Genomic DNA, 19,051 nt, shown 5'->3' with positions numbered 1-19,051 from the left:
CCAAGCCAGCTTTAAGAATTACAAAGCATTTTGTGCAAGAAATCTCCAAGAATGACCACCAGAATAGCTAGGCTCAGTTCAACACATGGTGTTTTGCAGATTTCATCTTTGCACAGCCTGTCTGAAATTATCATAGATGTCATAGATGTAGTTCAGCACAGATCAAGCACAAGATACATTTCTTCCACTACTAAAATCAAAGTACTTGTCTACCATCAAAGAATAAACCAGCAGTAGAGCGAGATCAATTTTAGCCTATGGCTTATGTTCGTATTTCAAACTTAATAATCTTTTTCACTTTGGCCTTGCAAAGGGCAATAGCTCAACACTGACAAATATCACCCACAGAAAACTTCTATGCAACCATGTCTGACCCTCAGTGTCCTTTCACAAGTCAACAACACTACCCAGGAGAGGGTATAGAAATGGTGTAAATAGACAATGGTAACTCCTCTGTACTTTTTGCAAGTTCACGATGACCTATAGATCAAGGATTTCCTGACCCAGAAGTGATGCTTTAAACAAAATAATATTCCTGGTCTGAATATTCCCATGAGTGTGTTTATTTGCTTCTTAGAGTTCTGAAAGCTTCTGGCATCTACTTTTTAGTGTGGCCAACCACCCCCTGGCTGATCTATGAACAGTGTGAGAAGTTACCATCTTCCGCCTGTTCTGAAACTGAGACCCGGTCATTCTCTTCAATAACTTCTAATTCTTTTACAAGAAGAAAGGACCATGAATCCTCCTAGCTTATTTATCTTCTCTGCTCTACCTGTCATGTCCCCATCAGTCCTAGTTGGGGCAGGTCTAGTCAGTCATTTCTCATTTGAAAGCTATTTCATACCATTGATCGGCTTTCTTGCCTCCTTAGTACCTTTTCTGGTTCTCTATACACTTCCTGTATTAGGGAACTACTACTACATAGAGGATTTGCAGTTGGAAATACAGATTTGGTCAATAACATCATCGTATTTCCTTTCTCTTTCCTTCAGTTCTTTTTGTAATAATTCCTGATGCTTTGTTTGCTTCATCTGCTACCAAACATTAAGCTGAAGTTTTTGCAGACACATTAGATCTCCAAGATCTCTTTCTGAAGTGGTGACAGCTAGTTCAGAGATCATCACTGTGCCTGTAAAAATGTTTGCCTCTCATACACATCAGTTTGTGTCTATCAGCGTTGACTTTCTAATGTCACTTAATCACGCACTCATCAAGTGCTGTGGAATTCTTTCCCAGCTCTTTGCTTTCATCAGCAAACCTTATTTTGTCCATTCTTCATACCCAGCTGTCTCATCACTTCATGACCAAGTTTAATTTATATTTTAGGGCACTTAGTTTTTACAGGCCACCCAGGTATGCATTTATATTAATGCCAACTCTAAATCAACACACTGACACACTGTCACCATCAGTAAGCATTTGCAGCTAGATTATAAAATGATTGATACTGAGACCATGCAACCTAACCAAAAAAATCCTCAGAACTTGATTTTGTAATCTACAATTAATATAAAATCACAATTGATCATATTTTGTTCTTTTAGGTAATAAACAAGCGATTAACTACTTCAAAATATCAATCAATCATACACTTCAGAGAATTATCCAGGTCTATACTGTGAAATGAATACCGCTAGCTTGTTTTGGAAAACAAAAACAAAAACAAAACAAAACAACAAACTCTCAATATAACCAATAATGTTTTGCCAAAAGCATTTTGAAATTCCCAGCTTGGAACAATTTATATGAATTCAAAATAGAAATTCAAAATATTATTTAAATAAGTTGTTACTTTTGCTTATTTAGGGAGGATTATTTTAAAAGCTGATAGAATATGGAAGTGTATGTTTGAATCTAAATATTCGTATGGAAATATACATTTGGAAATAATATTTGCAGTAAGAAATATTGTTACTATAAGTTTTATAATTTTTTCAGTGAAGCCTTTCCACAGAATTTTGAGTTGAAGTATTTTCATACACATCTAGTAAGCTTTTGTTTTAACTCCTCTGTTCTCTGATAGAGGAGTAAAACCAAGTGTTAATTAGCTTTATAGCTGCATTCATGCATTCAGATGTTTTAATTGTTCACTTTAGAGGTATGCAACTTGGCCATTTGATCTCACAGGCAATAAGAGTTATCTTTATGAACTTGGAATATCAGAGTAAAAGACAGGGAAATGACAAATGTAATGGTTATCTTTCAAAGGGAATGAGGAATAGCCCAAAACCACAGACTTATTGGGCATCAGGTCTCAGAAAGCTACTTGAACCAAATCATTTTTATAGGGACTTAGAAGAAAACAGGAGTTGCAAAGCCAGGGCTTGTTTTTCCAGAACCAAATCACAAATCACCTTCTCCGGTAGGGTAATGAGTGCACACATTCTGGGGACACGGGCAAGGGGGAGAGAGGACACAGTCAATATCCGACCTTGAATAATGATGTTATGATTTCACATGCCACTGTAAAACAAACTAAGGCATAGATGAAAATACCATAGAGTTTGTGAAAACTGGTTGGAAAAATTGCTCTTGAAGGCTAATTTTCAATGGTTCCTTACAGAAATTGGAAGAGAGAGCAAACTAAAAAAAGGAGAAGGATGGAAATTTGCCAGTGACTCCAGAATTGTTTGAAGAGCTCGCACACTGGAGGACAGGCTGAGAGTAAAAAATGGTCTTGTACAAATAAGGAGATATGATCTGCAAGAGATAATGCTGCATAACAGGGACAAGAGTTCAGTATTGCTCCCCGATAGGTATAATTACCTAAATAAAAAATGGGTGGTAGTACTTCTCCAGAGGAGGATCTAGAGTCATTGTAGATTGCAAACTGGACATTACTCATCCATGTCATGCTGTTGCAAAAGGCACGTGGAGCAAGTCTTGTCACTACCCAGGACTCAACTGTAATACTGTGTCCAGTTTTGACAACCTCACTCTTCAAAAAAAGAAGGGCAATCTGTGGTACAGTTCAGAAGAGACCGCTGAGAGCAATCACAGGTCTAGAAAACACGAGGAAAGGTGCAATGGCTAAAGAAGAAGGCTGAGGCAGAAATATTAGCTTTCCAGTACATAACAGGCAGCTGTTAGGAGGAGCAGAACACTCTTCTCTGTACACCCCCTGAACAGAAGTACTAATGGGTGTGAAGCATGACAGAAAATTTGGATTGCACATGAGAAAATGATTTCTGTAGATGGAGCACTGAAGAGATCACTGGGGAAATTTGTGGTTTATCCTCCAACCAAGGTTTGCCAGAACAGGTGAAAGAAACCCCTGTTGGGAATGCCTCCGGGAGGCAGATGCACTAAACAAGCCTCTTGGTGCCCTTTCCAAGAGTATGATTACATGACATATCACTCACAGAATCAGAATATCACTTCGGTAGTGGTCACATACTTTCGTATGTGCTCATTTAAAACATGCAATATTACTTAGTCAAGCCACAGCCTTGAGTCACTTGGGAGCGATTCCACGAATGAAACATATATCCACACAGACGGGATTCAGGGAACAGTTTAAAACTGCAGTATTCTTGAGTGTGATATCCAACATCCAAACACAAGCGCACTTGTTTGCCCACCATATTGAGCTAGATGTTTTTAAACAATGGAAGGAGACTACCTTAAAAGGTTACCCTTTATGGTATGTGTGCGTCTACTCACTCATTAAAAACAAGAAAACAAGCAAACAAACAAACTCAAAACTGGTTTGAAAACTACAGTTCTCTCACAAGAACTCACTGGCCATCTGGTGTCTTTAATGAACTGCCAGTAAAAACAAATTTAATCATTAATTGGACTCTTATATGTATATTTCTCAGCCACTAATAAGCCTGAGATATTCTTGATGCCATGTGATTACCAGTTTGGAATATTTTCATTAATCCAGTTCACATACCATTTACTAAGCTTCTAAGTCTTTCTTAATGATGTATTTTTTTCCATGTTTGATCTTTTCCCCCCCTCTGTTCTCACATCTTTTCTCTAATTGCTGCCGATTCAGCAACTATTTTTAGATTGGAAGGAGGAACAAACAACTACTTTCAAGATAGCTCTGGATCGTTAAAAGAAATATGGCCAAATGTGCGCAGCCACTCCAGAAGCTCTTTACAACAGAAACTAAGGACATACAAATGGCTTTTTAGGCATGTTTTGAATTCTTGGACTTCCTAAAGAGTAGGTTAACATACTAACATTCAATTTCCATGCTGATCTGGGGGATTTACAGTGTTGTCATGTATCTGCTCCATTTTGAAAAGTTCTTGCACTTTGGGAGAAGGTTTATTATTAAAACATTTATGAGATATTCCACCATTCACTTTTCCAGAAGTTGTTTTCAATCTTCATTTTTAAAATACATTGGAATTGTGAGTGATCTGTGATTTAAGGTGTCCTATAAAGTGAAGAACTGTGCCCTACTTTTTACTGGTTTTGCCAAATAACCTTGAGAAACTTACTTTAAAAAAAAAAATCCCCCAAACAAACCTGGTTTTAACTTCAAAATAACCAGAATATCATCTGTCTGGGAATCAGCATTGTTCATGGGCATTGTGTCTGGGAATCAGCTTTGAACACAGACAGCTGAATAACATTTTTTGAGAACAAAAAACAACGTATTCCTTTTGCAGCAAGATCAGGCAGCAGTGCACTGATCAGCTGAGAGTGCAGAGGCAAGCTTCTAACAAAGACAGCTTTTCTCCTAAGTGTTTTAGGCACTTGAATTAGATAACCGAGACATAAATTTATAGCCTCTAAGATTATACTGCATAAAATTCTGCCCCACTTCAGTTCTCCAATTGCTGCCTCTTTCCTCTTACCAGAATCATACACGTCACAGGGAGGTATGCCATTTGCTTCAATTGGTGTAACTGGCCAGCAGTTTAGTCAGTATATCAATAGATATCGGAAGACAGAGATGTCTGAGAAAATAAGCAAGCATAGTTAAAGAGAAGAATCCAGACTTTTCTGTACCTCACAAAGCTAACAAAAGTGCTGGGTTTTTAACTCATTAACTGAGAACTACAGGAAACTTCAGCAAATACAAATTCAGATTTTTCAAAGGCTGAAGAAGCAGAACTGACAGTAAAATTGGCTGCAAGTAATCAGCCCAGATAAAATTACAAGACTATTCTGCTATGCTGCTAAGGAACATATCGCACTCTCTTAAGTCAATAAAAAAATTTCCATTGACTGAAATGATAGTTTCAGGCTTTATCTTCATGCATAAGTCTAATGGCAAAAGAAGCAGTATGCATACAGAAAAGAGTAAACCTATTAGTTTGCTTGGCAGGATGTTAAATAAATATCCTCTTTTTAATAAGATATCATGCCATGCAGAGCTGTGTTAAATTTCAGTCTGTTCTATATCTTCACGGAATTCTGCACTGCATATCTGTGGCTTTCCAAGCACTGCAGTTAGCATAGCAGAAGATGCTGTTGGGGTGAAGGTTGCTGTTAAACTAAATACATGACCAAGTAATCTTTAGCTGAGCAAGAAGACTGCCAACAGGTATTTTAAAAATTGTTTACCTAAACAGTAAGAATGTTTCTACCTCTACCAGCTTCTAGATACTGTTTTTGCATTGCTACTCATAGCAAAGAGGTATAAGCTCTAACACTCATCTCCACTAAGTTGCCTTCCACTCTTCAGTAATGCTTATTCTTGGACCTATCTTCATTCATGTTACATTTGTTTTATAATCTGCTAAAGGAAAAATGATAACGACCAAACTATGAATCAGTGAAATAACACACTTCCTTCTTGTATTATAGAAGAACTTGCACTTCTTTATTTACTAGTCAGTAAATCCAAGCACATTATGTTCAAGAGAAATGAACGCTGCCAAAACTTTATATAGGAAGAGCATCAGGAAAAAGCCTGTGTTTTGATGTTTTGCTATTGCCATTTAGTAATTGGGCTTAATCTATGTAAAACCTGTACTCACAGCACAAATAATAAAATCTGAAAGTATTTAGGCTGTCTGTGTGCTGAGATAACTGTCTATCAAAGTAACCAGAGTTGCCTCATCCCTGCCTTGTATTGTCCCAGCTGCCTTCTATCCATCTGTTTTCTTATACTTGGGGCACATCGGGTTTAAGCAATCCTTAATCTGCTTCTCTGATGTTTTAGGCCAGAAATCTGTATCACAACTGTACCTGGGGCTGAACATGAGCCAATAAGCCCGGCTGCACCAGGATGCTTTATCATTCAACAATGTCCCTGGGAGCAAGGACATCTATCTTCTGGGCTTGTACAGCACCTAGCACATCAGGGTCCTGGGGTCTAGGAGAAGGGCTCCTGGGTGCAATAAATGTGAAAAGAACTGCCAAAACAGGGGCACTTCATGAAGTGCCATCACCATTTAATTTCCCAGAGGCTTAGCTGGTTCAAGAAACTCCATCTCACAGTGCACTTTGCATAATTGCCTTTCTCATGAGCTGCTTCTTTCACCACTGGTTCCATCCCTGGCTAACTTGTTAATTAACGTTTTTTTCTGCTGACAACCAGGACAGGCTTAGCAAATTCCTTGGTGTCTATAGACAGTAATTTGAAAACTACTGATCATTACATTCACTGCTAGCAAAGAAAAAACCTGTATGCCTGCTGTAGACACCCAGATGTATTTTAAGTGACACAGGTATAAATAATTGGCTTTGTCCAAAAAATATTTTGTTTTCTTTAAAATACAGGTTACTTTTTCATTGAAAATCAGAATTCTTATTAGATAATTCAAATTCACCGGAAAAAAAAAAAAATAGCCCTTGGGGGAAGATGCCTTTTTTTTTTTTCATTATGGGAAGTCGTCTTTTTCCAACATTTACCTCAAATCTTTCCTAGCAGTCCCACTTACAGATTATTGATAAATTTATCATGCTATGTTTTTCTTCACTTTAAGCAATCTTCAGCAAATACTGAATTCTCAGTAGACTGTAACAGAAATTAACTACTTCTAATATAGACACGACTTTATACGGCTAGTACTTTGAGATGCCGAATATTCCCATTCCGATGTGCAGAGTAGGAAGACAAGTAGTAAAAGTTTGTAAAAGCTGTAGTAAGGGATTTCTGAGTCAGCTGTATTTCATTTACAATGCAATTGATCTTTATAATTCAAATAATTATTCCTTAAGCCTTTTGAATTTAATGAATTTAATTTTTTACTTCTCTGCCTTTCATGCATCACCTAATTGCTCTTTGGAGAAAAATAATCAATGTAAAAAAATATATTTCATGACTAATAAAAATGTAATTCCATAAAGATTGATTAAACTTTTGGGAAATATTCCAACCTGAAAGTAATAGCTTTGGAGAATGAGTCATTCACTTGAATGGAAAATGCCACGGCAGTCAGGGTCTTGCTATTACTACCACGAGCCTTGAACACCCACAGATCCAGCTGAAGTCAGTGTGATACACGACTGTTCAATACCTCCAAAAATAAGGCCCATAACCAGCTCCTCCCCTCTCCAGCTCTGCAGTATCACTCAGAAAAGTTTTGCTGATCTTACTGAGAGACACGATCAAGAGGAACTCAGTCATGCGTGGTTGGGAACTGATATTGCAGCTGAAATGAAATATAGGAGTTTACTCCCTCCCGATTTGAATAATATATTTCACGGCCATTCTTCAGAGGAACTTAACCCACTTTCGTTTTTCAATTAGTGCTGCGACACTGTTAAGAATGTTTATAGGACCCAGACCTGTCATACATACCATTGCCTTATCTGTAGATGATGACTGGCGCTACAGAAGAGGACACCAGCTCCTCAGCAGCAAAGGAGACATTTTCCAGCCCCACATTGTTAAACAGTATCTCAAAACCTATCTCACAAGGTTCTCTCTTCCTTCTAGCACTTCCTTTTAGAGTTTACTCTCATAAATGTGACTGTTCTTCATATGTCTACCTGTTAAATTACTTTTTAAACCCAAAAGGAAAATCAGGATACTGAGACAGGGAGCAGATTATCATAGTTCTGGGAGGTAAGAGGCTGTGTACTATCTCTGCTGGCAAACAGCAGTAAAAAGCAGAAATGTGGGGGTAGGAGCTACCCACAATAGCTCCCAGTGTTTCCTTCCTCAGGACTCCCAGCCCCTGAAGCCAGAGCTCCACTCCCCCTTCCATACATCCCTTCCAACTAATGCAACAACCTTTCAGTATTCCCAATGGCCTTGATTTCCCCCCACTCATAATCCAAATCCCCCCATGCCCACCCCAGTCCCCAAAGGGGCTCGCTGCTTTGGCTTCCCATTTCAGAGCTCAGATCATAAAATCATAGAATCATCTAGGTTGGAAGGGACCTTTAAGATCATCAAGTCCAACCATCAACCTAACACTGCCAAAACCACTGCTAAACCATGTCCCTCAGCACCATGTCTACATGTCTTTTAAATACCTCCAGGGATGACAATTCCACCAATTCCCTGAGCAGCCTGTTCCATTGCTTGACATCCCTTTTGGTAAAGAATTTTTTCCTAATACCCAATCTAAGCCTCCCCTCGCACAACTTGAGGCCATTTCTTCTTGTCCTATCACTTGTTACTTGGGAGAAGAGACCAACCACCACCTCGCTACAGCCTCCTTTCAGGTATTGTAGAGAGCAATAAGTTTCCCCTCAACCTCCTTTTCTCCAGGCTAAACAACCCCAGTTCCCTCAGCCGCTCCTCATAAGATTTGTGCTTTAGTCCCTTTACCAGCGTTGTTGCCCTTCTCTGGACATGCTCCGACACCTCAATATCTTTCTTCTAGTTTGAGAGGCCCAAAACTGGACACAGTATTTGAGGTGCAGCCTCATCAGTGCCAAGTACAGGGGGACAATCACTCCCCTAGGCCTGTTCACCACACTGTTTCTGATACAGGCTAAGATGCTGTTGGTTTTCTGGCCACCTGGGCACGCTGCTGGCTCATATTCAGCTGGCTGTCGACCAACACTCCCATGTCCTTTTCCTCCGGCCAGCTTTCCAGACACTCTTCCCCAAGCCTGTGGTGCTGCATGGGGTTGTTGTGACCCAAGTACAGGACCCGGCACTTGGCCTTGTTGAACCTCATAACATCGATCCAGCCTGTCCAGATCCCTCTATAGAGCCTTCCTAACCGCAAGCAGATAAGCACTCCCATCCAACTTGGTGTCATCTGCAAACTTACTGAGGGTGCACTCGATCCCCTTATGCAGGTCATTGGTAAAGATATTAAACAGAACCGGCACCATACTGAGCCACTTGTGACCCACTGCCAACTGGATTTAACTCCATTCAGCTCGTTTTTTGAGCACGTGGGGACGGCCTGTTCCTGCGCCTTAAAGAAGCTCTCCTTGCTTCTCCCAGAACTGAAAACTCTATCATTTCATTAATCCTATGCCCAAGATGGCCTCCAACCTTCACATTCCCCACAAGTCCTTCTCTGTTCACAAACAACAGGTCCAGCAGGGCACATTCCCTAGTTGGCTCACTCACCAGCTGTCAGGAAGTTATTTTCCACACACTCTAGGAACGTCCCAGACTGTTCCTTCTGCCGTATTGATTCCCAGCAGATATCAGGTAAGGTGAAGTCCCCATGAGGACAAGGGCTAGTGATCTTGAGACTTCTCCCAGATGTTTATAGAATATTTTGTCTGCCTCTTCATCCTGGTTGGGCTGTCTGTAACAAACTCCCACCATGATATCTGCCTTGTTGGCCGTTCCCCTGATTCTTACTCAGAAACACTAAACCCTAATGTCACCATCATTTAGTTCTAGACATTCATAACACTCCCTAACATACAAGGCCACCCCACCACCTCTCCTTCCTTGGCTATCCCTTCTGAAGTGTTTATAGCCATCCATTGCAGCACTCCAGTCGTGCAAGTCACCCCACCATTTTCCATGATGGTGACTACATCATAGTTTTCCTGCTGCACAATAGCTTCCAACTCCTCCTGTTTGTTGCCCATGCTGCATGCGTTAGTGTACAAGCATTTCAGTTGAGCTACTGGTCCCGCCACTTTTTTACTGGGAGAAGCCCTAATTCCTTCCTGACCATTATCAGGCATGGCCAAAATTTCTAACCCATCAATGACCTTCACGTCTCTGCTGCTGCATGAATCTCCATCCCCTACCTTCACTGAGTCAGCAGACCTAGGGACCTCACTAGCACCCCGTCCCACAGACATTGGCATGCCACCCCCAGGCCTACCTCTAAAGAGCCTGGTTTCATCCCCTTCCTGCTTCAAATCTAGTTTAAAGCCCTTTCAATGAGCCCTGCCAACTCCTGCACCAAGAACCTTTCCTTCTTTGAGACAGATGTACCACATCAGTCGCCAGTAGACCTGCTGTTGCATAAACCAACCCATGATCAAAAAACCCAAAGTCCTGCCACTGACACCAGGCTCAGAGCCAGGTGTTGATCTCCTGGCTCTTCCTGTTTTTTCCCTTATCCTTCCCTGGAATGATAGAGGAGAAAACTACTTGTGTTCCTGATCGTTTAACCTGTCATCCCAAGGCCTGGAGTCTCTCTTGATCGCCTTCGCGTTTCTTGTTGCCAGTTCATTGCTGCCTCTCTGAAAAATCCCTAATGGATAGTAATCTGAAGGACATACCAGGGAAGGACATAACCTGGGCCCCAGGGAGGCAGCAGACTTCCCTGAGAAGTGGGTCCGGTCTGCATATTGGGCCTTCCGCTCCCTTCAGGAGGGCATTACCTACAACAATGACCTCTCTTTTTTCTTTACTGAAGAGGTTTTGATGCCGGGTGTAGTTTGGCTTAACCTCAGTGACACCTCCGCTCACACTGAATCATCTTCCTTATCATGGCTCAGTTCCATTTGCAGAGCCTCATACCTGTTTTGCAAAGATACCTGAGAAGGTGGGGGAGGTACTGGGGAGACACACCTGATTCGCTGGGCAGGAACTTGTTCCCATTGCTCCCTATCCTCTAAGTTACCTTGTTCGGCCAGGCAGAGAGAGGACAGGGAATCCTCTGTAACATGTGCCCTGTGTGTCTGTGGGGCCTGGTTCAGGGAAGGTAGGCTGTGACTCCAGCAGCCTATCTTCTCTCTCTTGCAGTCCCTGATAGTTCTCGGTCTCCCTACCTCTTCTTGGAGCTCCATCACTAGGCGGAGGAGTTCCTCTACCTGGACACCCCTCCCACAGCCATACCCACTGCTGCCATCTGATACTGGTGTCAGAGTAGGGCACATCATGCAGCCTGACCTTTGTGTGGCAGCGTGCTCCTACAAGATCTCCATCTGCGATGGTCAGGGCTCTGTCCAGCTTCCAGGACTGCCACCGGAGCTTCACAGCAAAACCCTCACTGTGTGTCTCCCAGCTAGTGAAACCTCAGAAATCTTCTTATTGACTACCCCATACATCCCAGCGCAGACCATTCCCTCCCTTCACCCTCCTTTGCAAGTGTGTGCTCTTGCACATAACAAAAATCTACCCCAGGGCACTCTGAAGGCAGAAAAAAAGCATGCACATGCAAAAAGGCAGAGATAAAGCTTCTTATTCTTGATGGGAAGACCTTTATAAATCCCATAGTTTAATTCCACCAAGTCTGAAAAAGTATTTCTTTTGCAAGTTTTAAATTTGCCATATTTCATAAAAATATCTCTTTGTTCTTTTTTATGAGATAGCGAGAGCAGAATTTATTTATCTGTCATTTCTAATTTTCTCTCCTTGCCCCTTGTACAGGTGTTCCTAAAATAGACACTCCCCATCCTTTCAGGATTGTCATTAGAGAGATTTTCAAACACCTAATCACACTATGACCTTTTTCTGATTGCCCTTTAATTTAACAATATCCTTCCTAAGATAGGATAACAGGGCCCTGTGCAGTAGCTCATGTGGGAATAACAGTATATATTAATTTCTATTTTCTTCTTCATCCGCCTTACTCTCTTGTTTGCTTTTATCATCAGAGGCATGACAAGCACCGATCCTCATTAGGCTGTCCACAAAGTTATGCAGATACATTTCTGAGTTCACAAGAACAGTCGCCAGGTACAGTGAGAGGGAGTTCAAGGTGTCTGACTACAATTTCAGAAGCAGTCCTCTGCAGCTGTGCCGAAGATGGTACGGACCTGTCCCCTAAAAGGAAGGGGCTGGTCTGATCAGATCTGGATGGTCTCTGACCCTTTACTGCAGCCCGCCACACTGTTGTCCTTTTTGTTTTCAGTGTATGTTAGTGAGCATTCGTTGACCTTGCTCTCACTTCACTACATGTCTTATAGCTCTGAATTTCACTATTCTAAATAACTGCCTGCCATCTGCAGATTTGACTAATGACCTAGTCTCTTCCCCTTTCTGTATATTCCTTATATATAGAATTTAAACAAATGGAGAACTTTGGGGCACCCAGCTGCTAACCTTGTGTCATGATAGAGGTGGACAAAAGGTGGGAGGCTAAGATAAAAAGAGAGTATCAGATCACTCTGAAGGATCTAACCATGCACAATTTTAGTTATTCTGATGGTAAAACTTTGAGGATTATTAGGTTCTTTGCCTGTGAAAGATTATCTTTAACAGGAGAAGGCATGAAATGAGACAAAAAGAGACAGCGGCTGATCAGGATTACCTAATTTATCTGGGGATTTTCCGTGGGGCTTTAATGGGATCTGAATTACGTTCAGTCTTAATAATTAATTATCCCCAAAAAGCACCCGTCCAAACCCATGATATCACAATCCATACCCAGCCCTGACAACTAGATGTCATTGGTTAAAAAACAAATATTCAAATGCAGGATAATGTTATCCGAAGGAGATTTTTAGTACATGGTTTGTAGGATTAGCCCTGAATAATGTCCTTTACTAAGATCAATAATATTCCTTTTGGGATGAGGTGAAGGAATGGCAGACTGCCCTCACCAAAGAAAGGGATGGTACTGAGACTGAAGCAAGAGAAAAGCTCCACATAAATTATTTAGCTGTGCCACGTCTAAAAGGAGTCCAAGAAAAGGCTCTATAATGATGAGGAAAAAAGCAGCCACCACTGAGAGAGAGAGTATGCCATCTTCTTATCAGGAAAGGAGAAAAAAAAGCAGGCAAATACGTAACAGGTTTTAAACACATCAGCTGGTGCAAGAGAGCACAAAAAATGACCAGCTCTTTAGGCTATAGAAGTTTATTGCTGTCAAGGGAAAGGTGAATGCACTCTGCCCTGCCCTTTCTCCCAGAAAGGCGTGCAAGAAAAAAATCCTATAAAAAGGTTAGTCAGAGCCATGGTGGTGTCTTTCTGTTGTTATATTTAGCTTATTTGAAGTACCTCAGATATAGACACTATTTAGGAGAATAAAATGAGTCATGATTGACCACAATTAAGAGATTGAAACCCTTGCCAAATGCAGGAGAGGGAAAACCATCTTCCTGTTTGTGTGACCTACTAGTCTGTGAGACAAACTCCCAAGAGCAATCCTACTTACATGTACCAGAGGTACATGGAAAACCAGGCTAATTTATGGAAGAGTATGCAGCAGTTATTGACTCCCTATTGACCCAGAGAAGGGCAAAGTCTTCTCCTGCTCCAGACTCCAAGTTTAGACTCCAAGTGTTCCTCTGTGAAACATCTCACCCATTCCAAATGTCTGGCAACAGGCATAAATGACTAAAAATAGAATCATAGAAACATAGGTCTAGGTTGGAAGGAACCTTTAAGATCAAGTCCAACCATCAACCTAACATTGTCAAAACCACCATGAAACCATGACCCTAAGCACCCCGTCTACCCGTCTTTTAAATACCTCCAGGGGGTATAGACACTCTCTGCAGCTTCTTTACAAGTTCTTTACATGTTCTACAGTTCAGACACCATTCCTTACAGGTGTTTAATGCCACTATTTTCTGGCTAATTCTCAGCAGTAATTAAGATCTAATTCTCCCTCAACTCTGAGCTTCTTGAAGGTAGAATTTTTGACCATAGATGAGTTAAGAAATTGGAGATGGAAAACTACATCCATCAGCATTGGATATTGATTTGTAGTCTTTTAGGCTCCAGCTGTATAAGTCCAGCTAAAGTTGTACTACATGGGGGTGTTATTTAAGGATTTGCAGAAAAAAAGAGGTATTAAAACAAATATAAACAAGAAACAAATGTCTAATTCCTCCCCTTTCCAAAACCCTTACTAATTTTGCAAATAATCCAATTTGATGAGAGTAAAATAGCTCACTGAAATTAATATACAGCATTTTGTTTTGCCTTGCATGTATGAATTGCTTTCATTTACAGTTTAATTTGTTAGGAAAAGAGTCCTGACAGAGCTTTACTAAAGGAAAATCCACTCTTGCACTCACTCATTGCATTATTATAGACCAATGTGAACACAAAATATTTCAAGAATGCTTTAGGGGGATACAAGCTTCATTAGAAAGATAATCCACTGCAATATGATAAAACATAAGGTAGCTATTCACTCTACCATGGCACAGATGAGGACTTTATTTTAAAACCATAGCAGATTGAATTTTTGCATGATGTTTTCTTTAAACTGCCTTGCTTAATCTAGAAATACATTAAAATACTCATCTGCCAGCTGTGCTGGTTTCAGCTGTAGCAAATTGATGATTAGTATCCTCCTGACATTATTTTCTTCACATGGAATAAAAAATGACTGTCACAGGATTACAGAAGAGGAAAAAATCTAAAGTTCATTATGTTTTGTCTTTTGCTTTTCATCTTACCCTTGAATTATCTTCATAATTAACAGGTCTGCTACAATTAAGCAGATTTGCAAATATCTCTAGCGCAGAAATTTAAAAAGCTATCTTTGCCAAGTTAAAAAAAAAAAAGCTACTGACATTTCAATCTCACTAATGTGTAGAAATGCCTTCCACAGCCACCTAAAATGACTGTATTTGGTGTGAAGGCTTGTGATGTTTTGTGATACATTGGTGGTCAAATCCAGTCTCCTGACTTCAGAAGGCAACAAGCATTTTTGACTATGTCTGTTCTTCATTCTCAGCCTCCAAGGTCATTTCAAGAACTCCCTATATCAGCTCAAGAACTCGACTGGTTATACTTTATATTTAAAGATACATTTTATCCTGATATACTGTTGACAAGTGCCAAGTATTCAATCCACTAGGATTCTTTCTTCTCCTTTGATATAGATGACAGAAGCCTCAAAACCACTGAAATAAGGGCAAGGAAAAATGCTATTTTTTCCATATAGTTCTTAAGTATATACTGCACACAATTTTTGAACCTAGGTGCAAAATATAAATCCCATGTTTATAGTATAACAAAATCCCTTAGTCCAGTTAAACTACATCTATGTTAGCAAGCAATGCAGACCAGCAGAAGTGTCTCTGTAAAACGAAATAGCTGGTGAGGACCTGGCATCTCCCTGCTCATATTGCATGTTTTTTTCTACATCATACTAGCTGTGTTCTGCTCGCACAGGCTGACTGCCAACTTGCCACCAGTGAACTCCTGGAGTGCATCTTCCAGTTAAGTTCCACACAAAGGGAATCCAGTGCATGTGCTCCGAGGCTGCTCCACAGAGCAAACCAAAGCACAGTATGGGAGTACAATTGAGAGGTTCACTGAATTCAGTGGATGATCCATAGAAACCCTGTAAGTCTTGATCCCCCCCTTAAAGCTAGAAACTCCTGGAGTGCTGCTCTATATGCATTTCTGAGGCCTAATCCTCAGCCATAATAGACTACACTGGTCCCAGTTTTCTTCTTATCACATTGGGTGGTACTACAAGAAAACAAGCTATTGTGGCACAGCCTATCAGGATTAGGTTTCTACCAAAACAGATTACAGAACTGGTTTTAGCCTGTCAGACACTTTTACCTTTCTCTTCAGAATGGGTGGGTTGGCTTGAGATATCTTGTGATAAAAATTAGTAATCCCAGATGAGACCGCAAGCACACATGGCCTCCCAATACGGCTTCTTTTGTCTTAGAGAAGTTACCGTTTGAAGTCCTCCAGTCCCCACTACTGCTCCCCCGCAAGCTCAGTACAGTGGTAGGGTACATATAAGTCCATCATCACTGATTTTCTGCCCCTGTCAGAAGGAGTTTGCAGTAAGTGGAGCCTCCATGCCTATTTTGTCCTTGGCCATTTTACCGAGGCATCAGTTACTCTGACAGAAGTTTTGCAACGTGGGCACTTCTCTGATTGTAGTCCATTGGCAGTCTTCACGTATATCATCAAAAAGCCATCAGGTAGGGGTATATTTGTTGCTCTTTCACCTAGGGGCAGATCTGAGTCAGTGACCTTGAGATGAAGGGCTCTGTATTTCAGTATCATGCTTCCCAAGAGACGCTGTAACTCAGGCTGCTGAAATACCTAAAGATAAAATTTCTCTAGACAGTCACTGAACAAACTTCTTTTTAACAGCAAAGTGACACTACTCTGGCTTACCCACACAGACTATCTCTACTTTTAAAGACAGAGATGTGATCTTCACCCAGATCACTGCAAATACTTCTCTTGATGCTATCTTTTTCCTTCGTATCAGAAAAAGATCCACCCCAAAGCTTTCTCAAAAGCAGGCATGTGGAGAAGACTGATTTTTCTCTTGTGATTTTAAATAAGAAAAAAAAAAAAAAAGCATGGCTTAGGTAGGCTGTCATTCTTTCTTTTAGATATGATCACTCCTGCTCTGGGACTGGGGCTAGTTGATAACTCTCCTTGCTTTACTCCAAAGGAGGAATATCAAACAGAACAGACAGATGCTTTTGTGTTTCATCAGGCTGCAAACTGGCAAATAGACTTAAATCCATTGACACAGTCCCTACTTTTCTAGCACTAATCTGGGGGCAATGTCACTGTCACCTGGAACAATCTCAGATAATCTGCAAAAGGCAGTCTGTGGCACTAAGGACAGGAGTGGGAATAGAAGTGCAGTCTACAGTGCAAATAAGACAGTGTCTCAGTCAATATACATGCTTAGCTTCCAAAATCGTAGCAGTAAACGAGAAGAGGTATTAGCCTTTTTTCTCTCTTAAAGGAGCAATAGGACACCAGCCTTGGTCTGGACAAGACAGTGTTGTGGAAATGTTTTCACTGCTAAATCCGTGAGAAACTGTTGGATACGGTTGTTTAGAGACAAATCTAAGGACAACCCAAGAGATGTAGCCTGTTGGTGACTGGGGTCATGACTTCCCTTCCTGTATTTTGGAACAATTACACTATGGGGCATAAAAATGTTTGCTGTACATGTTGGAGACAGTCTTCTCTCTGGAAGGGGGATTATTAGGACAACAGCTATTTTAAAGTTGATTCTGACTAAAGTGGAAAATAACTTGGGTTGAAGAGATGTTGTTGGAAAGATTAAAAAATGAGGGTAACAAAATAAGGACAGCGCTTTGAGAAAGCACACATCAATGGAAAGAATTCATTGATGGGGTCTTTCGCAAGCATAATATGGGGTTTTTAAAAAAGTGCGAGAGACCTGGTGGTTACTGGAAACAATGCCAACTACACAGTAGAAACTATCTCAAAGATAAGAAGTCTGGTAGAAGACATTTTGCTTGTATTAGTAGCAATGTAATGATATGAAAATGGAAAAAGGAACTGCACACAGAAGGAAAACAAGGGCACATTCTTAAGCATATAAAAGAATTGCTCAGATATGTAGGCTAAACCCAGCAATGCTGAGGCTAAAATGTGTTATAATTAACAAGGGACATAACAAGCAACAAGAAAAGAGTCTACAAATACACTACACATTAAAGAAGTAAAAGGCAGTCTTAAGAAGGAGATGAAATAATGAATGACTCAAGGAAGGCTGAGGTATCTAATGCCTTCTTTCAATCTTCAAATAAATGTTAACTATGATCCAATACTTAATTAAATTACATTTTTAAAGGAGATAGGCATATCTTCCTGAATATGGGAAAGGACAGTGAAAAAAGAGATTTTCAATTTAGCTTAGTCCGATGGATTTCAATGAAGTATATTTAACAAAGCAACCACAGTAATCTCTGAATCTTAGCACTTACCTTGGAGAATTGATGAAGGATAGTAGAATTCCCTGGAGATAAAAATAGAGCAGTCACAATGTCACACTTCAAAAAGGGGAAAATATCTCTACTTGGGAGGGTAAAGACCAGTCCCTGGACTGTTCTTCCTTGAAAAAGTCCGTGACAATTTACTAAAAATCCATTTATAAGGCACAAGAGAATAAGATGGTGATAAAAAACAGAAAACATGGATTTCTCAGGAACAAATCATATCAAGTCAATCTAATTTGTTTCTTTGATTACTGGCCTAGCTGGGTAAGGGAAAAGTCACAACTGTGATATATTTGGACTTTAGTAAGGCTTTTCTAACACCTAGAATAAATTCTAACGTTCTAGTACACAAACCAGAGAATTAACACGTAGATGAAATCACCTTCAGGTGGGCTGAAAAAAACTATAGAGAACATGACCTATGAGGGAAGATTAAGGAACACCACATTAGTTTTGTCTAAGAAAAAACTGGGACAATATGCCATAACAGTTTCTAGTATATCAAAAATTGTTATTTTATATATATGGGCATATATGTGAAAATATATATGAGTGCAATATATATGAGGTCTTATATATGAACGGTGAGACAAAAAAGCTTGAATTGCAGCATAGAAGATTTGGGCTTGATATTGGAACAAAGATTTTTTGTTTTAAGAATAGCTGAAACACCATAATGGACTGCCTGCTTCCTTTGGGCATGTAATACTTCTGTTCAGAGAAAAAGTTTTCCTGCATTTATTTTGAATAAATGATGATCGCAATATTTCAAAGATGTCCAGTTGCCTTCAAGCAACGTTTGCTTCTTGGGTTAACCAAAAGCCTGCCAAAAATTGAGAACTATGCACCTAACACAGGACGTACTGAGACAACTAATCTTTAAGCCCAAAATTTATGAGAAAGAAGTTCCTTGTTCAGCAGCTACCTCCCCAGAGCTCATTTGGAGCTCCCTGTTTGGTTTGAAAATTACATATATACAGACAGTTCTGCTTTTATGATTGCTCAGAACTACCCAGCCAGAGCTGCAAGGCATTTAAGTCCCCTTAAGCCCCTGTGGGATACAGAATAATTCCTTATGTAAGAAATTCCTTAATTCAGACTTTACCACACACCA

The sequence above is a fragment of the Charadrius vociferus genome, unplaced genomic scaffold (genome assembly GCF_000708025.1).
Source record: "Charadrius vociferus isolate BGI_N301 unplaced genomic scaffold, ASM70802v2 scaffold348, whole genome shotgun sequence".
Taxonomy (NCBI): domain Eukaryota; kingdom Metazoa; phylum Chordata; class Aves; order Charadriiformes; family Charadriidae; genus Charadrius; species Charadrius vociferus.
Note: the sequence above shows the minus strand (reverse complement) of the source record.